This window comes from Acinonyx jubatus, chromosome A3 (genome assembly GCF_027475565.1).
Source record: "Acinonyx jubatus isolate Ajub_Pintada_27869175 chromosome A3, VMU_Ajub_asm_v1.0, whole genome shotgun sequence".
NCBI lineage: Eukaryota > Metazoa > Chordata > Mammalia > Carnivora > Felidae > Acinonyx > Acinonyx jubatus.
In genome coordinates, this window is record NC_069388.1 from 70,734,769 (window position 1) to 70,756,977 (window position 22,209).

Here is a 22,209-nt window from a genome sequence, read left to right on the forward strand (position 1 = left end):
ATATATGTATACACACACATACATATATGTGTGTGTGTGTGTATCCATATATATATGGTTATAGTTATAAAGATAACCGTTCAGCTGGGCTCTGAGGAACAGGTAGAAATTACAGAGCAGAGGGAAAGTATGGAAAACAATCAGGCAAAGAATAAAATGTAAACAAAACAGAGGAAAAAAACAAGGTAGGATGAATCAAGAGCTTAGTCTAGCCATAGCTAGAGTCCTTATAGTAGTAGAATCCAAGATGAAGTTGAGGATAGAGTTTGGGTCAGACTGGGGAGAGTCTTTAATACCAGACCAAGGTCTTTTTTCACTTTTATCTTGAAAGCAACTGGAAGTTACTATAAAACCCTGAGTTGGCAAATGGCAAAATGAAAATGGTAGTCTGGTTTGGAGTAGAAAAAAAAAAAAAAAAGAAACAGACTCACATAGAAAAACTTAGCATACTTGAGATGTGTGTGTGTATATATACACACACACACATACATACATATATAGTAATATAGTTATATATATATAGTTATATAAAATTTGGATGGAACAACTAAAGTGTGTGTAAAGTGTATATGTATACATACATACACACACACACACACACACACACACACACACACACATATACTAAAAGGATCACTTAGTACTCAGACCTCATTTTATGTATGAGGAAACTGTATCCCAGACCATTTAAATGACTTCCAAAGATTGGTAGAATTGCTAGGACTGTAATTTGGCTTTCTATTATTTCCATTATGACACAAGTACAGAAACAGATGAAAAATGGAGGACAGACAGAGAAGCCAGAATCAAAATTAAATCTCAGCTTTCAGGACAGAACAACTTTGAAAATGATGGTATCACTCTCAGATAAAAGATATTCAAGAAATGATCCTTATGGCAGATCTTTATAGCCTCTAGTGATCTTTACCTCCTGGCATTCGTACCTTTATGTAATCTCCTTCCCTTGAGTGTGAGCTGACCTAACAAATGACTTTGAATCAATATAGCAAAGATGATGGAGTAGCACTTCCAAGATTAGATTACAAGAGATTCTATTACAAGAAATTGTAAATTCTAATTTGCTAGCCAAAGCTCTCCCTTGCTGCTCTGATGAAGTAAGCTGCCATGCTGCATACTGCCTGTAGAGAAGTCCACATAGTAAGGAATTCAAAGTAGCCTTTGGTCAATAGCCAGGCAAAGGACTAAGGTCCTTAGCCCAATAGCCTCAAGAAGCTGAATCCTGCCAACAACTATATAATCTCAAATCCTTCGTACATTGAACCTTTAAATGAGAGCCCAACTCTGACCAATTATGTCATTGCAGCCTGTGAGAGACCCTGAAACAACCCAGCTAAGCAGTGCCCAAATTCCTGGCCCATAGTAATGCTGAGATAATAAATGTGTATTGTCTTAGGCCACTAAGTTTGTGATAACTTGCTATGCAGTGATAGGTAACTAATACAACACTACTAAGAGAAAGACTAAGTTTGATTTGAGGCAATGGGGGATACAACTGTATTTTCTGTAGAACTCCAGGGAATGAATCCCTGTTTTTGAGGACTATAAATTAGTAAACAGTGAAAAACTGATAGAATGAGTATAAAAATTTCAACTAAGACATTTGGCAGTGAATAAAGAAAAAAGATATTACACATATTGGAAATGGAGAGAAAAAGCTTTAAAAGAAGTTCAGAGATATAGAAATAGCATACTGTTTGGAAATAGTTTCTCTAGAGAAACAAAAATTTGTACAAACACAAAGTAGACATTGGCAATAAGGTGGAAAGAAAAAAGAATGAGTGATTAAAACCATCACACTATACACCAGCTTGGAAACCTCAGGGAAAATTTAGCAACTCTTGGATTTTCGTTCTCAGTGCCTTTTACTTCCAGCACTAGCTCATCAATTAACAGTATAACTCCAATGGTCAGAGTATCCCTGGAGAATAATAAACCATGAGAGTATTATTGTTTTTAAATACTTACATCACCAATTGGGAAAATATAGCTAGAACCTAACAGAACCCTTCTGAAGGCACCCCTCAATTTTATCTTCAATTTATATAATTTTGTTTTCAAAAAGGTTAATTTTAATTCAATTATTCCTTTTGTAAGAGCAAATTTTAATATTCTAGTGGTTGCATACGGAATTTTATTTTCCCTTATAAGATAGAATTCCAATGAACTACTCTATTCTTCCTCTGCCTGATAATTTGGATTTCAGCACAGAGGAAAATGCCAAAATATAATTGACAACTTAGGACATACCATTTTAAACAGCCATCCTCCTTTTAATACAAGGTTTATAATGTTTCTAAAGAGTCCTCTTTTTAAAAAGAAGAGACGAATTCTACACAGGCAGGCATGAAATATTTAAACTATAAGCTACCACCTATTCCAAAACAACAAAAGGAATTTTGTTAATGTCCCACAGAAAACATCTTAGGAGGGGAGGACTATGTCTGTCCCCGTCCCAACCGCCTTACAAAGAAGAGGCACAATGTATAGAGAGACCCCTTCTCAAGTGATTTGCAGGCATTTATAAGTCAACATGTTAAAGAAGGCCAACATGACTTCCATTCCAGCAGGCCCTTTATTTATGCAGGAATTATCAATGTGACAAGGACCACATCTATCTTGTTCATCCACTGTCTCAAACAGTACCCAAAATAAGAATTCAGGAAGTATTTCTGAGTAAATCAATGCCAAGCCGGGATAGCAACAGAGAAAGACAAAGAATACAGCATATGTAAATTCCAATTTAAAAAAAATACAGACAGATACATTGAGAATTGTCTACATTTAGATTAAAAACCTTAATGAATAAGGAAGCAACATTGCCAATGCAGACAATGAATGCTGTGAAAGGTCAAGAAAATCAAAGACCATTTCCTTCATATACAGAACCAGGACAATAAAAGTGATGGTCTAGGTAAGACCTGGTTCTTTGCATTACCTTGCTGGAAGATAGACATTAGAACCACAAAATATCTTTTTTGTAAATTATCTATGTAATATTTATTTTATATATGAATAATATGTATGTATGTTTATTTCACATGTAATTCTATTCCAGAGTATGGGTGGTCATTCTCAGCCTAACTTTTTGCTGTCATTATAAAGCCCTAAATTAAAGAACCTCTTAAATATCAAAATATAGTTCAGTTTTACTGGAGAGAAGACAGTTGAGCCAAGTAGATAGCACTGATAAAGGCCTTCAAGATTCTGGTGCTACATATGGAAGCATGCTCAAATAATTTTGTTTCTGTCTCTCAACACACCATATACTGTCCTAGAGTGGATTTGAGAGTCAGAGAAGCTGTTGCACTATTTCAGCACTACCATAATTTTAGAATTATCTCTAAAGTTCCAAGCTGAATATGTTCAAATGTAGTCTAAAGCAACTCTACTGGTCAGGATTCTCCAGAGAAGCACAACCAAAAGGACACATCTGGCAACTCTAAAATCTGTAGGGCAGGTTGGCAAGCTAGAAACACAAGGAGGATCTCTATGTTACAGTCTTGAGGCAGAATTCCTTCTCCTCTTGGAAACCTGTTTTTGCTCTTAAGGTTTGCAACTGATTACCTTTCATAATTTGGGTGAGCCTTATCTAATCTCTTTACTTAAATGAACTATAATAGATGTTAATCACATCCACAAAACACTTTGACAACATCAAAACCAATGGCATACCCTACAACTGGTCACCATAGACTAGTCAATTTGGTACATAAAATTTAACCATTACAATAATTAAAGTAACCTCCTTGATGGTGGGGCTTCCAATATGACACCTACCCATGAAATCCTTACATTTCTAACAATTCATTGTACTAATGCAGTATCAACTCTATCAACAGAATCCATTATTCTATGAATATGGAGTACATGTAAATGATGTTTTACAAAAACGTATCATTATACATACGTTGCTATTCCAAAATACCATCTTCAGATTGACCAAGACTATAAAGAGTAAAATTATAATAGGTCAACAGATTAATGGGAATCTCTGAAATAATCTCCTTTGCAGTTTACTTAAAATTTTTGTTGTTCCTTAGGATACAGAATGAAACCACCTGCTAAACTGGGTAACATGTCTATGACCCTGTAAAAAAACTTTCCTATGTTCTTTACTGAGTTAAGTCAAACAATGGTAGCATTTCAGCCTACTGAAGCTACTATGAAATCTATGTATTTCCTTGTACCTGTAGGTCTTAATGTCACATACTGTGCCAAAGTTTCAGTTCAGATCATTTGCATGGTAACAATATTATTTCCTATTTATAGTCTCCTCTCTTGATGGGATATCTCTGTGTACTAATTTCTTCTTTTAAAAGGAGGTGTATGTTAGCCTGAAAATTTCAAGAGTTTTTATATACTGATCCCATTCCTGATTAGTACATGACACGTGATGATTTGAATTGCTATCCACTTGTTCATTGATCCTAGATTTGCTGTTTTGTATTTATCTACACCGAGTTATAATTTTCAAAAATTATCTGAAAATGATGAGAAGAGTATGTAGTCACATCATCATTTTGCCTGTTCTTCCATATTTAGTCTGCAGCGTCTTTCCTTGCTTTGGAACTACTTAGGAACTTACCCTTCTAGTTATCCATTCAAAAAGAGTGAGCAGTAATAAACTTTAGTTTGCTGCTCATCTATTGATAGCATCTTGTCAATGGAGGAGATTGTCCTCTTATCACTTCACTCAGATATCCATCTATAGTAGGTTGAATTATGTCTTCTGAAGATATGTTTAAGTCCTAACTGCAGTGAATGTGACATTATTTGGAAAGAGGGTCTTTGCAGGTGTAATCAAGTTAAGATGAAGTCTTATTGGATTTCAGTGGAGCCTACATCTAATAACTGATGTCCTTGTAGAGAGATATTTGCAACCACACAGACACACAGGGAAGGAAGCAATGTGACAACAGAGACAGAGACTGGAACTATAAGTTAAAGAATGGCAACGATTGCCTGGAGCCACCAAATTCTAGGAAGAAGCAAGGGAAGATTCTTTCTAGAGCTTTCAGGGGAAGCATGCCCCTGTCAAGACCTTGATTTCAGACAATGGGCCTCCAGAACCATGCAAGAGTAAAGTTCCATTACTCTGAGCCACCAATTTGCAGTAACTTGTTACAGCAACCCTAGGAAACTAACATATTATCCAATATTATTTCACATTCCTATGTATAGTCAACTGTTCAAGTACTCAGCTTGCTCTAGTTTTGTTCAACCTATAAGTTGTTTGATGCTCAAATTATTTTGTTTAGGTAAATAGCAACATGTTACCATTTACAAAGCTCTTTTCTCTTGCAAAATCTTTTATCTTTAGCAAAATACCATGTAGTAGTGTTTTTATTTCTTTGTACCATTGTTGTAGTTGTTATTATTACTATTTTTGTTGTTATTTCCATTTTGTAGGTTGGGACAAATACAACTGGTAAGGCAAAGAGGCAAGGTAACATGTACCAAGTCAAGAGAAAAATAAACAAGATGGCATTCTGGGCCTCAAGACTGAGATTAAGTTGTAAGCAAAGCTGGTGGATGATGTGTAGAATGTAGTCACAAAGTATGTTTGAATCAATTACCCTAGCACCTTCTGACCTCAGATTCTAAATACAGGCTTACAGTGCTGAGTAAGTTAGTGATCATGAAGAGACATCAGAGGGCTTATAAGCTTATGTTATTTATGACATTTTTTAGAAACTGACTTTATATCACTTGTGCTCCAATTCAGTCCTGTGTCTATTTTTATTGCTTAATAACTTTATATTTGAAATAAAGTGATTTTATTTGGAGTGTCTACACTTTAATTTGGGGGGATATAAAAGAATAAAATATAACTTATCTATAAAACACATAAGCAAATATGGTGTCCTGTAAAAAGCCTTGCTCCACTAGTTTTGCACATTCAAAGCATCAGCATTTTGACCTTAATAATTAAGCAATGCCTACCCAGCTGTGCTATCTATATCCAAAGGCTTCATGAAGGGAATAAAATTGCAAATTCCCTCTCATTGTAAATGACTAATGAACCACCATGGGGGTAAAAAACAGTGAATTTGGACAATAGAGGAATATATATTGTCCTCGACACTGTTTTGTGTCAAAGATTTTTGCAACATGCTCTAAATCAAGTATTTTACTATAGGTTTATACATGAACCATTTAATGTAAACTCTTAGTCCTGAAACTAATCTCCAATTCCTTCTCCAATCCCGTAACATGTGACTAAAATCTGGCCAGTATAGCCAAAAAAAAATAACCTCAAGTCTCTTTGGGTGTGATCTGGACTTCTCTTATATTTATCCCATGCTGCTCAATTTCTCTGATATCTAAAATTTTGTTCCCTTTCTGCTTCCATTCTTGAATTTCTGAGTATTCAATCCTTGCTTAAACATGGCTTAGTATATTTACAAGCCAAATTTTTGGACTTCTAGGGAAGATGGCAGAGTAGGAGGACCCTGGACTAACCTTATCCCACAGATATAGCTAGATAACACCCACTCAGTATAAATATCCCAGAAAACAACCCCAAGACTTGCAGAACAGGCTTTCCACAGCTAACTGTAAAGAAGAAGCCACATGGAAGAGGGTAGGAAGGGCAGAGACACTGTCAAGAGCCTAACTACCAGTGGGACTATCAGCAGGAGGGAAAGATGCTAAGATCACAAAGAGGGGAGAGGAGCAGTACCCCAGACCAGGCACATTAGAGATCAGAGACTGACAGTGGGAAGATGATTACCCTAACATTTGGCTTTCAAAACCAGAGGAGACTGGCTTCAGGAGTTCTTAAAATCAGTGGAGCTTAGCACCTACAGCTTTAAAAATCAGCAGGTCCTCTCCAGGAGAGCCAGAGGGAAATAGGAAATGGAGTTTCCATCATTAAAGGATAGGACAACAAATAGAACCTCTGAGATATAGCACAGAAGCAGCAATTTGAAAACACCTGAGGTACACAGGAAGTGTATTTACTAATCTCAGAGCATGTGCTGCAAGGAAGAGATCTTTGGGAGACTTAAAGAAAAAAAAAGAGCTGGTGGAAGCCTTTTCCCTCAATAGAACCCCAACCTAGATGACAGGGACATTTGCAGGAACCAGTGCTGTGCTAACACCCTCCACCTAGCTTGCTAATAATGGTGCCCCACCCCCTTGCACTTGCACAGGTATGCCTTCTCCAACCCAGCTGTCCTCCACGGGAGTTTTCCTAGGTGGATACAGTTCCCCTCCCACAGTGAAACAGCACAGACCTTGCTGGTAACACATGCTTTGCCCCAGCATTCTCCTGCAGACCCACCCCCTCCAGCATGCCCTTGGTAGGAGTCCATCCAAAATGGTGCCACAGCCTGGCAGTATGTAAGCAGCACTGACAGGAGGCACCACCACTCCAAAGTTACTCTTGCTCCAGGGAGAGCGAAAGATAACCAAATGAACCCATCTAACTTGAGCCACAGGAGTGGTCTGGGGGCAGACATCTGGTATAAGGGCAGTCCCCACCCACCAATACAAGCTTCTCAAGGGAAAATATCTACTCAAGGGGAAATGCTACCACAGCTCTGGCAAACACCTGGTCTGACTCAACTCAAGCCTAGGTCAGCCCCAGACTGGCCCACTAACAATACAGATACCAAACTCTGCCCACAACAGGTAAAAAGAGCCAATGAAGATGACTGGACTGAAGGAAAATGTGGCTCAACCACAACAGTAGGGTACACACATGAGACACCTCTGAAGCACCAGGTTCTGATAAACAAGAGACATTGCACTGAAGGGCACTGCAGGACCTCTTCTTCATAAGGACACTACTTGCAAGAACAGAAGGTATAGATGATTTTCTTAATACATAGAAACAGACACAGAGAGAATAAATGAGGAGACAGAGGAATATATTCCAAGTGAAATAGGACAAAATGGCAGCCAGAGAGCTAAAGGAAATGGAGATAAGTAATATGGCTGACAGACTATTTGAATTAATGGTAATAAAGATACTCACTGAGCTTAAGAATGAAGGACCACAATGAGACCCTCAACAGATAGAAAGAAAACATAGAAAAGAAATAGAGATGAAGAACTCAATAACTGAAATTAAAAATACACTAGCTTGAATAAATAGTAGACCAGAGGAAGCAAAAGAACAGATCAGCGACCTGGAGGACAGAATAATGGAAAGCAATTACTCTGAACAGGAAAGAAAAAAAATTATTAAAAAGTTAAAACAGACTAAGGGAAATCAGCAATACGATCAATTATAGTAACATTCATATTATAAAGATCCCACAAGGAGAAAACAAAGAGATGGGGGGCAAAAATTTTACTTGAAGAAATAACAGCTGAAAAATTCCTAGGGATTTGGGAATCTGGGGAAGGAAACAGACATCCAGATCCAGGAGGCACAGAAAGCTCCCAACAAAATCAACCCAAGGAGATTCACACCAAAACACATAGTAATTAAAATACCAAAAAATAATGATGACAAGACAATTTAGCAGTGAGAAAAAGAAAATAGCTACATACAAGGGAAACCCCATAAGGCTATCAGCTGATTTTTCATCAGCAGAAACTTTGCAGCCCAGAAGGGAGTGGCAGGATGTATTGAAAGGGCTTAAAGAAAAAAATCTGCAAACAAGAATACTCTATCCAGCAAGGCTACCGCTCAGAATAGGTGGAGAGGTTAACAGTTTCCCAAAGAGAAGCTGAAGAATTCATCACCAATAAACTAGCCCTAAAACAAGAAGGGGAATTTGAGTGTAAAGAATATAATCAGGAATAAGAATAGTAGGGAACACAAAAGCAGTGAAATTAAACCTATCTATAAGGATTGCCAAGGGATTCACAAAATAAAAGGATGAAAAGAACGACATCATGTACTTAAAACATAGGGTGCACAGGAGTAAAATTCAGTGTTTTAGAATGGGTTCAAACTTAAGTGACCATCAACTTAATATAGACTGCTACACACAACAGGTGTTATGTAAAAACCTAATGGTATCTACCAATCAAAAATTGGTAATAGATATACAAAAAATAAAGAGAAAGGAATCCAAATATATGACTATATAAGAAAAGAGAGCAAACTATAAGAAAAGAGAGCAAGAGAAGAAAGGAACAGAAGAGAACTACAAAAACAACCATAAAACAAGTAACAAAATGGAAATTAGTACAAACCTGTCAATAATCACTTTGAATGTCAATGAACTAAATGCTCCAATAAAAACAGAGTGATGGAATGGATAAAAAATCAAAACCCATCTACTGGCTTCTTCCAAGAGACTCATTTCAGACCCAAAGACACATACAGATTGAAAGTACAGGAATGGAAATGCAGTTATAATGCAAATGTAAGTGAAAAGAAAGCCAGAATAGCAATACTTCTATCAGACAAAATAGATTTTAAAATAAAGACTATAACAACAAAGAAACAAGGTCACTATATAACCATTAAGAGAACACTCCAACAACAAGACATAACAATTGTAAATATTTATGTATCCCATATGGAGGCACCCAAATACCCAAATAAAGCAGATAACAATAAACATAAAAGAAGTAATCAATAGTAATTCGGTAATATCAGGAGACGCTAACACCCCCATTTACCTCAATGGATAGACCATCCAAACAAACTCAACAAAGAAACAGTGGCTTTGAATGTCCTGATGGACCAGATGGATCTAATAGATAGATTCAGAACATTCCATCCTAAAACACAAGAATGCACATCCTTTTCAAGTGCACATGGAACATTCTCCAGAGTAGATCACATGCTAGTCCACAAAATAAGTACCTAAGACTTAAAAAAGTCTGAAGTTATACCATCCATCTTTTCTGACACTATGAAATTAGAAATCAACCACAAGAAAAACTTTGGAAAGAATACAAATACATGAAGGTTAAATAACATGCTACCAAACAATGAATAGTTCAACCAGCCAATGGTTCAGTCAAGGAGGAAATCAAAAAATACATGGAGACAAAGGAAAATCAAAATGCAATGGTCCACAATCCTTGGGATGCAGCAAATGCTCTTCAAACAAGAAGTCTGTAGCAATACACACCTACCTCAGGAAGCAAGAAAAATCTCAAATAAAAAAACCTAAGCAAACATCTCTAGGAGCTAGAAAAAGAAGTACAAACAACCCAAAACCAGCAGAATGAAGGAAATAATAAATATTAGAGCAGAAATAAATGATAAAGAAACTAAAAAAAAACACAATAAAAACAAATCAATGGAACTGGTTCTTTGAAAATCTTCATAAAACTGATAAACCTCTAACAAGACCCATTAAAAAAAATAGACACGGAGAGAGGACCCAAATAAACAAAATCACTAATGAAACAGCAGAAATGACAACCAACACCACAGATATACAAACACTTTTAACAGAATATTAAGAAAACCTATATGTCAACAAATTAGACACTTAGAAGAAGTGGATAAACTCCTATAAACATATAACCTACCAAAACTAAAGGAGCAAGAAACAAGAACATTTGGACAGACATATTACCAGCAATGAAATTGAATCAGTAATCAAAAAACTCCCAAATAAGAGAAGTCTGGGGTCAGATGGCTTCACAGGTGAATTCTACAAAGCGTTCAAAGAAAAGTTAATACCTACTCTTCTCACACTATTCCAAAAAACACAAGAGGAAGGAAAACTTCCAAATTTTTTCTATGAGGCCAGTATCACCCTGATTCATAACCACATAAAGATACCATTAAAAAAAATAAAAAGAACCATAGGCTAGTATATCTCATGAATATGATGCAAAAATCTTCAATAAAATATTAACAAACCAGGGGCACCTGGGTGGTTCGGTCGGTTGAGCATTCGACTTCGGCTCAGGTCATGATCTCACGGTTGGTGAGTCCCACATCAGGCTCTGTGCTGACAGCTCAGAGCCTGGAGCTTGCTTCCGAGTCTGCATCTCCCTCTCTATGTCCCTCTCCCGCTCATGCTTGCAACGCTCTCTCTCGCTCTCTCTTAAAAGTTAATAAACATTTTAAAAAATTAAAAAATATATTAACAAACCAAATCCAACAAGATTAAAAAAATCATGCATCACCATCAAGTAGGATTTATTCCCAGGTTACAAGGGTGATCTAATAGCCACAAAGCAATCCACATGATACATACATCACATCAATAAGAGAAAGGATAAAAAACATATGATCATTTCAATAGGTGCAGAAAAAGCGTTTTACACAGGACAACACCCATTCATGATAAAAATTCTCAACAAAGTAGGTTTTAGAGAGAACATATCTCAACATACTAAGGGTCTTATATGAAAAACTCACAGCCAAGATCATACTGAATGGGAAAAAACTCAGAGCTTTTCCCCTAAGGACAGGAATAAGACAGGTATGTGTACTCTCAACACTTATATTTAACATAGTGCTGGAAGTCCTAGGCACAGCAATTAGACAACATAAAGAAATAAAAGGCATCCAAATTGGTAAGTAAGAAATAAAACTCACTATTTGTAGATGACATGATACTATATATAGAAAACTATCAAGACTCCACCAAAACACTACTGGAACCAATAAATGAATTCAATAAAGTCACAGGATACAAAAATCAATTTACAGAAATCTGTTGCATTCCCATACACCAATAGTGAAGCAGCAAAAAGTGAAATGAAGAAAACAATCTAATTTTCAAATGTACTAAAAACAATTAAATATCTAGGAATAAACTTAAACAAAGAGGTGAAAGACCTGTACTCTGTAAAATGATAAAACAATGATGAAGGAAATTCAAGACAATGCAAAGAAATGGAAAGACATTCCATGCTCATGGATTTTAACAATATTGTTAACATGTCTATACTACTCAAAGAAATCTACACATTTAATACAATCCCTATCAGAATACCAACAGCATTTTTCACAGAGCTAAAACAAACCTAAAATTTGTATGGAACCATAAAAGACCTCTCACAGCCAAAACAGTCTTGAAAAAAAAAACCCCAAAAGTTGAGGTATCACAATTCCAGATTTCAAGTTATTTACAAGGCAGTAATAATTAAAACAGTATGGTACTGGCATAAAAATTGACACACAAATCAGCAGGATAAAACAGAAAACTCAAAAACAAACCCACAATTATGTGTCATTAATCTCAATAAAAGAGACAAGAATACACAATGGGGAACAGTATCTTCAACACATGGTGTTGAGAAAAATGTGCAGCTACATGTAAAAGAAACTGGACCACTTTTTCACACAAAATACAAAAATAAACTCAAAATGGATTAGAGATCTAAAATGTGAGACCCAAGATCATAAAAGCACAGAAGGCGGCACAGGCCATAATTTCCCTGACATTGAATGTACCACCATTTTTTTCTAGATATGTCTCCTGAGGCAAGGTAAACAAAAGCAAAAATAAACTCTTGGGACTCTATGTCAAATTTTCAAGTGATTGATTCCTGCATAAAGCTTTCTTCCTTCCCTCAACGCAGCAAATGCTGCCTATGTAGTACCATAGCTTTCTAATCCCTTTCTACCTGCCAACTTCAACAGCCTGTGCTCTACAGCAACCCAAATGTAGCTGCAGTGAACACAACAGGGAGTATTTAAACCCTGTGAAAGATAATATTTGCTTACAGTTTGTCTTTGGCTCTCCTTTTTTGCCATTGTTTCCCTGACACTGAGCTTGATCCAGTTAGACCACTGGAGCATGGGCAGAAGGGACATGTGCCAGTTCTAACCTGTGGGTTTAAGAGTCCTGACAAGTTTCACCAGTCCCCGCATTCCTATATTCACCTAAGAGTATACCTTGGGTAGTCACTGGTTCTAGAATAAGGACACATTTAGACCAGTCTAAATCCAACCTGCAGCCTGGATCCAAGATCATCTGAACCCACCTAAGCCAACCAAACACAGCAGAGCCCTTCAGAGCCACTGGATCTTCATTCCAATGAGTGAGAAATAAATAAGATTTCAAGCTACTGAGATTTGGGGCATTATTGTCACACAACATTGTTACAACAAAATCTGACAATGACAAACCGTTTCTTGTAGAAATTCCTTTCCTGAATATGGATTAAGCTGAAAACAGATCTCTCACTGGAAAGTACCATGATGAAAATATTCCAGTAAAGCTACAATATTACAGCTTGTACAAATGGTAGCTCTAGACCACTGTCTAATAACTTCCTGCCTAAACTTTTTTACTCTAAATCCTGTTTTCATTCACCTACAGGATACAGACTCACAGACAAGACCTTTACAAAGCCCTAATTTCATCATAAGACACATAAAAAAAAAGTCAGCTACTTCTCTACCAGAATTCTGATAAACTTTGAGTGCAAGTATCAAGGAGTTAGAGGTGCCCAAGATAAAATGTCAGTCACAAAAATTCAACTGCTATGGCTGCATACAGGAACATAACAGTTTGCTACACTTTTAATCCACAAGGGTTTTTGATATTGATTGCTTTTTTATTGCTTATGATCTATTTCACATATTATGGTTTCTTTTGGGTCAATCACTGGATCAGAGGTTCTATCTTCCCTTAACCAAGCCAGACAAACCAGACATCCCTTTCCTAGAAAATGAATCCTAAGCCATGTAATACAAACACTGAAAATGGCTAGAGAAATTAATTTGAGAGCTCAGTCGGACCAGACTGTACAGATATTTCTGCCAACAAGGCTACCTGGACTGCGTGGTCCTTGTCTACTCTAAGCCTGTTGATTCTATCTTCCCTCCAATCCTATATACTCACTCTTGCCTTTGTAGAAATTCCTTTTTATCATAAATTGGCTAGAATTACTATCTGTTGCTTGCAACTGAAGAGTCCTCAAAGGCACCAGAATTTAACATGAAAAGAGTTTTCAGGCATTTAGACAAGAAAAGGAGAAGAGAGGGATGAAAGACCACTTCTACGTAATGAAGGACACACCCTGGCAGCTTTCTGGCCAGATCTGGATCTACTGACTAGAATCAGAAATGAAAGCATCACTGAAAATGATCAGCCCATGGAGAGACAAGATACTCATCACTTCTCTTGAGAAACTACAATTATTCCAACTCTCTTTCCAGAGAAAGAAGTCAATGGGAACAATAAGTAGTCATTAGTGTTTTTGAAAATAAGCTTTTAAATACAGACTATGTTGGTCAGTTTATTATGTGAATAGAATAAATCAAGCATTTGTCTCTTGGACTTCACACCACATAATAGGCCTTTTCCTAAGACCACGAAATGATCACTTCAAATAGGGTCCTGTCAACCCAGGTGCCTTCCCAAAATGCTAAGTTGCACTTCTAGGAGCTCATGAGCCAACTGGCTGTTTTGAGGATCCAAAAGGAGAACTCGTAAGGTCTTCCCACAATTTGTATCCTTTAAAATTCTACAATGAAAAACGTTAAGTTCAACTGATTTTTCCCTATATTTTTCCATATATTATTAATTATTATTAATTATTAATTCCATATATTATTAATGTATCCTTAAATCATTTTTTATTTTAGTTATATCATTCGGGAAATCATATTTTTCTCAAAAACTACTCAATTTCAAATTCTAGAGTTTACAAAATATTCACTCTCTTCATTTTATCAACTCAGTGCAGTTCTCTGTCCTAGTCCTCAATTTCCCTGAGTTATAAAGACCTTTAAACAAAGCACTTGAAGAAACCAAACCTCACCTAGCACTTAAGAACTACCTTAGTATACCAAAGAGATCATTATGCCCAACTAAACCAAGTCACAACCTGCCTGTTTCTGAGACACATTGACGTCCCTCCAAACCAGTTCTCATGTCATCAATCTCCACTTGCACAAACAGTGAGCACATCCTTAATTTCTCAGCTAACTTATCAGCAGCCCCATTAATATTGTAAATTATCCTCTCTGGAAGACAAATTGCTTTACTATTTGTCTCCTTTAAACATTGTCTAGTCACAAAATGTGGTCTCACATTACCTGCTATCAAGTTTTAGTGTTGTCTTCTTACTCTCCTATCAAAACTGGGTCATCCCACGTTTTCAAGGCTAAGTTCTGTGCCTTTATTTAGGTCTCTGTGAGACTGTTTATTCTTTCAACAAGTATTTTTGGAGCCCCTACTATGTGCCAGGCAATCTCAGTGATTCCAGAGAAACAAAGGAAAAATTCCTGTCCTTATGGAGCTTGCAATTCTAGGAAACGAAGATTAACTTTAAATAAATAATGATTTGTTTCATATATAACAATTAAACATATTACAACTAATTAAATATATCATCATTCATTAGACATATTACGTCAGATGATGTTACAAGCTTTATTAAAAATTAATATAGTGCAGGGTGATGGGGAATGGGGAGCATAGGAGAGAAGGCAGTTTATTTTTTTTTAATATAATTTATTGTCAAATTGGTTTCCACACACCTAGTGCTCATCCCAACAAGTGCCCTCCTCCCTGCCCATCACCCACTTTCCCCTCTCCCCGACCCCCATCTACTCTTAGTTTGTTCTCAGTCCTTAGGAATCTCTTATGGTTTGCCTCCCTCCAACTTTTTTTTTCCCTTTTCCCCTCCCCCATTGTCTTTCGTTATGTTTCTCAAGATCCACATGTGAGTGAAAACATATGGTATCTGTCCTTCTCTGCCTGGCTTATTTCACTTAGCATACTATCCAGTTCCATCCACGTTGCTGCAAATGGCAGCTTTAAAAGGGGCAGTCACTGAAGATTCACTGAGGTACATTCCAGCAGTTTTGAAAGGATGAGGCAATGACCCACCAAGTTATAAAGAAAAAGAATTTTGTGGATAAAGAGTACAAAATGTGCTAAAACCCTGAGGTAGGAATTTATGTTCATGTTCACCAGGTGATATTGTACCTTGATTTATTTGCTAACACCATTTTCTCCTCTTAATTCTATACCTCCCTCTGTTCAAAACCAGCTCTGATAAGAGAATCTCACTACACATCCTATTCTAATGCCCATCTCACCCCATGGGTGATGCCCTCCTCTCAAAGCTAATGAATCCCAATTCTTCATACCAAGTACTAATACCTCTTTTGAGGTATATTACTTCCAAGAGCCTGTTTTCCTCATTAGCTGGATATCTCATAGCCACCTCACAAACCCAGTGTGTCCAAATCCAAACTCATCATCTTCCTTGCCAAGACTGCTTCTTTTCCTGTCCCTACCAATTCAGTAACCCAATCTGGGAACTTTTGATACATTCAAGGTTCCTTCCACTTTCTTCTATTCCACATGTAGTCTGTTACCCAGCATCAAGACATTCTCCCATTTTATATACGTGGTAATTATGGATCCTGAATACAAAGTTTAATCTAACTCACAGTATGTTAGGAAATGTTCACCTCATTGTAACTGTCAGCTACCATGGAGCATGTAAGACCTTGCCTGTAATCTAACTAATAAGGAGACACAGCAGAGATGTTTCCAATAAAGCCTTGCCTATATATCATATCTCCTATCTCTTCCCAATTTTACATAATCCTAAACATGCACAAGTAAACACGTTTAACATGTGATATACTTTACTGCAGTTTTTAAGTTCTAATTTTTTTAATTTTTTTTAATGCTTACTTTTGAGGAAGAGAGAGAGAGAGCATGAGTGGGGAGGGCAGGGAGAGAAGGAGTCACCGAGTTTTAAGTAAGCTCCAGGCTCTGAGCTGTCCACACAGAGGCTGACGTGGGGCTCAAACTCACATACCACGAGATCATGACCTGAGCCGAAGTTGGACACTTACCCAACTGAGCCACCCAGACATCCCTGTCTTCCCAATTGTAATACAAAACACGCACACACACACACACGCACACACACAAACTCCACCCCCACCACATGTATAGCCCAGTATAAACACTCGAAATCTTTAATAATAAGGTTTATCTTTTCAAAGATTATGTTCCTAAGATTTTATGAACTATATTACCAATAACTTAGTCGATAAAATTTAAGGAAACCTCAGCCATTCACAGATTTTTAAGAATATATTTAGATTCCCAGCATTGTTAAATCAAAAAAACTCAAGTTAATAGATTTTCTATAACCAATAAGAGAAAATGTTTATTTTATTATCAATAGCCTAACCACAAGAGCTGAAACTTATCAGACTTCTCAGCAAAAGTCAAATGCTTCAGAGTACCTCTCCCTTGATGTTACAGAGGACTAATGAGAGAAGCAAGGAAGGAGATGGGGATTTTTCACTCTTGATGGAAAGAATCCAAAGGAAAATGGTGAAGAAGTTTCCAACTCCTGTATCAGCATCCCCATAAACTAGTTTGAGTATTGGGCACTCACACCCTTGTAGAAACTGTTAAAAAACAAGGTAACAGACCCAAAATGGAATCATTTATACTAAGTCCCATGTCACTACACTAAGACTTAATCACAGTTTGGCTCTCCCAGAAACCAAATCTTAAACCAGTCAATCAGGAATCTCCTGATCAGCTCCAGTTAGCTAATCTGCCTGACAGATCACTGCAATTCCCTGAAGGAAGGTAATCTTCCAATAACCAACCTGCTTTTTTGCCTGGCCTAACTCTCTCATTCCCAGTGCTTCTGAATATAAAAGCCTTTCATTTTGTGCAGTTCCTCAGAGTTCTTCCTATCTACTAAATGGGACGTTGCCCAATTTGAATTAGTTTCACTCAAATAAACCCTTAAAATTTTTAACATGCATGTCATCTACCAGTGCGGTTAGTCCTCAAGAGCATGGACCATGATCAGATGGACTTGGGTCCAAATTCTGCTCCACTACTTACTAATCTGGGTTAAGAAATTTTTCTCAAGGATTCCACCCCAGGTAAGATGTAGGATTTATAGAAGTTTTGGCCAAAAATTGGCTGTTGTTTCACAATCATATGTTGTATTAACAGTAAGAGTCCCACTTTGATTTGTTGGTGTTCCTCTATAAAGGAACAATCCTCCTTTAGAGCACTGACCTGTATATGGTTTTATTTAACCTTCATAAACACTCCAGCAAACACAAAAGGCAAATAGCAAGCCTACAGAAAGTGAGAGATAGGAAGGTAATTAAGAATTAGCTTACAAGAAAAATGAAGTTCCCTTTCATAGATATTTCCTAAATCATAAAGGGATCTCATTTTGCAGATAAAACTACTGAGACCTAGTGAAGTGAAGAGGTGTACCAAACAATTTCACACTCACAGTATGTTACTATAATCCTGCTCAGCAAATGAAGAAATTTAAGCATGAAAATGTAGATGGCCTTTTTAATGCCAAAGGCAGGCAGAGGGTCCTTAACTTTGCGTCTTGAACTTTTTCCATTCCTACATGTTCTTTTTAAGACACAGTTTGAACAGCACATCTGAGAGCTAACAGAGTGGCCTAAAACTCCTTCACCCTGTCATGAAATTCGATTTCCTTCTACAAAGTGGTACTTAGGAAAGTCTTATTTAAAAACATCACCCAGCTACAAATGAAAACCTTCCCAACAGGGACAAGATGGAACATCTGCCTTCCTTTTGCTTAATAGAACACTGTAAAGCTGCTCTCTGCTTGGATAAATGCTATTTGGGTTTTCTTGATTTCTGAATGAGTTCTTAGTATCGCTCTCTTGAGCTCTCTCTCTCTTGGTATTGTCATTGTCTTCTTGCCCAGAATTTTATGTGTAATCGTCTGTTCCACCATTGGCTTTTCTGAAACCAATCTTCCTTGTCTTTTGTAATTATGTAAAGCTGTTCTCTTTGCAGGCCACACATTGTAGATATCTAAAACCTGGAGAGAAAACACCCTAATTGTAATTATAATGGATTTCAAATTCCTATTATTCATATTGGAGAGAAAACATGCAGTGAGGATTCATTACCCATTTTCTTTAAAACTTGGAAAAAATAGTACTTGAACTTAATTTTGTTAGAGCAGGCAGTCTTTAATTAAAAAAAAAATCCTTAATTACTTCTACAGAATTTTTAAAACACATTCTATTTTTATGTCTACCTACTTGAGCTAAAGAAAATTGAGGTCGTTTAGTTGGACCACACAAATTCTAGTAAACCCAACCACACCTACATCTAAAAAATCAACCAACTGACGTCATATCATAGAATAGACCAAACTTCAAAATTGGGAATATTTTCAGATTCTGAACCCCAGTAGTAGCAAGGCTAGTAACTGTTGATTATTATGCAGGTCTTGCACTAATCTAATTAACTAAAATGGAAATCCAATTTCAAGCATTGTTGTACACATTTGCATATGACATAAGTAGTCAAAAATCTGTCTAAAGTTAAATGAAGCACATGTACAGCCCCCTTATTAATTTGAATTTGGCTTTTCCACTCAGCCCCATTTTGAAATACTCTACTCTCAACATCTGTAAACCACTCATAGTCCAAATGCCATTGGTAATAGCTGTTTGCTTTACCATTGTCATTTCTCTTAGCGAGTTTTAACAACAAGGAGTGGGCACAATTCAAGTTTGTATTTCTAAGGGCAGATTCCTCTGGAAATTTCTCAGTAAAGGGAGAAGCAGATAGATGCTATACTTACTGCCAAGTCGGTTCTTAGACTTTGGGAGGATGTGGCAGTTATTTGTTTTTGTTTGATTGTTGTTTTTAAATACCTACAACTTAAGGTACAACCAAAAAGGAATTCTATTATGAGTGAACCACTCAAAAATACAAGGTTTTTTTCCTTTGAAAAGAATGAAGTGCATGTAAATAGAACACCAATAGGAAGATGATAGAGCCCAACTTAAATACCCTTGTCCCCTGGAAACTCTCACAGAATTGTTAACTAGTTGCCATTGGAACTGGTTCATTGAAAGAGCCAATGTGGTCAGCACTCTGACTCCTCGTTCTGCTGTTATGCCCCTAAGTGAACACAGGTATGATATGAAGGGGAAAGCTGAGCCCTCACCACAGCACCAGATTTTCTCAAATCCCCAGGAAATGACTCAGTATGCCAACTCTTCCTTTCAACTTAATGTGAAAAATGTTCTGGTTAAAGAGCACGTGTCTAGAACAGAGAGGGATGAATGTTCCACTCATATTCTATCTACATTTTCTGATTTACCAATGGCATCTAACAAAAGGAAATGATACGAGTGAATTAAATGTGTAAGGAGAAAAAATAATGAGAGCAGACACAATAAATAGCAAGCATTTATAAAGAGCCATCATGCCAAAAAAAAAAAAATTGATTACTTTTAGACTAGGAAAGACTATCAAATGAAGGGCTGGAGATTCACATTAGCATTTAAGGTTAAGCATTCAACACAATACCTCAAAAGATAATTAACCCAGAGAAACTTTGGGATAAGAACCACTAATGTGGCTTAGTGGACATTTGGCTATATTCCCTACAATGTTTAAGGCACTTGATTTACAAATGAATAAAGCATGATCTGTTTGCCCCTGAATCATTCACAATGAGTAGACTAGAATAGCCCAGGAAACCAGAGAATGGAATAATCTCTTTTTCTTGGAATAAAAATCTAGATTGCTTAGATTGGTAAATGCTCACAAGTTCTCCTGCTAAAGTGTCTTTCTTACCTTTTCTCCTGCTTATAAATTATGCTAACTTGCAAAAGTCAGTTAATCAAAGTCTCTCATATAGATAACTACATTTACCTTGCCACCCATTACCACAGACTGGCTAGAAGCTTAGGCATTTTAATACTATTGATTTTAACTTTTGGACACAATGGTTCAAGCTTCTAGCAAGTGTCTTTAAAGGAAACAGTAGAAATACAGAAGTAGTTTGCTTTTTTAATCCAAACCGATTGCATCCTTCATTTAAAAATATGCTTGTCTGTGTCAGATATTTCTCTCCTTGTCTGTAAAATGAGGATAATACCTGCCTGCCTTTCTAGCTTCATAAGGTTTTGAGAGACTTAATTAAAATTTGTGAAAGATATTTGTAAAATGCCATGTTAGTGTCATCATTATACTTACAGGAGCAGAAGTTATCAAGCCAGTGGATATAGTTCTCATTTATAGATCCACAGAGAATACATGCACAAGAAAGAATGGCAGGAAGGCCAAATTAAAAGTTCCAGTCAATCACAGACCCCAAAGACCAAGGGCAAAAGGCAGCCCAGTGGTTAGCACAGCAGACTAGAATTAACACAACTGCGATGTGGTCTTACCTCCGCAACCACAAGTGAAATCCGAGGAAAGCAAGTGATTTATGATTTATGCCCAAATCCTCATCTTTCAGTGTTTTGAGCTCCTCCCATGATAAGCCTACTAAATGTAAAAGATAATCATTTCTCTAACACTACATTCAGAAAATTATATACTCCACCATATTCAACCTCAGAATATGGGTTTGTATCACAGTGAAAAGCACTCATGTGAGATATAGTGGTATTAAACCTAGTGACCAATGAAAAGAATTGTTCACTATTAAACTGAGATGTTGAATAAACAATTTCAGATTCTCTTGAAAAGTTTTGCCTACCAATAAATATTCAGGTTTTGCTTTTAGGTTCAAACATCCACTATCTATAATATTCTATTTGCTGTAATTCTTTGTTACTAATCAACTTGTTTTGAAGAATCCAAGGACTCCTTCTATCCTGCTTAAAGTGACTAGGAAAATATGGATGAGTTCTTAGCATTTGAAAGTCCTCAGGATCCATCAAAAATTCAAAACATAGGGGAGTCTGGGTGGCTCAGTCAGTTAAGCGTCAGACTTCAGTTCAGGTCATGATCTCACGGTTTTGAGTTCGAGCCCTGCATCAAGCTCTGTGCTGACAGCTCAGAGCTTGGAGCCTGCTTCGGATTCTGTGTCTCCCTCTCTCTCTGCCTCTCTCCTGCTTGTATTCTTTCTCTCTCTCAAGAAGAAATAAACATAAAAGCAAATTTTATTTTAAACATAAAAGCAAATAGATCTATAATGCAAAAAACATTTTTGCATAATATGGGGTGGAAACAAGAGATATTTTTACCCCATGAGCAAATGATGTCGAGCAATTTTGTTAGTCAGGGTTCAATACAAGAAACAGAAGACACTTTGAGATCTCAAGAATAAAGGCATTTAATAGGGAGTTAGGTGTTTTCATAATTGTTCAATGCACTGGAGAAGTTAAAGTCAGGGAGATGCCACTGACTGTAGTTTTTGCTTCTAAGTCACCACCCTCTCAGCTGTAAATCAGAAACTATAGAACTACTACTGTGACCACCTGTGTGCCCACACTCACAAGCTTGTGTCTGAGTGGAATGGGCCACCTGGATGCTGAAAATACCTCTATCTGTACCT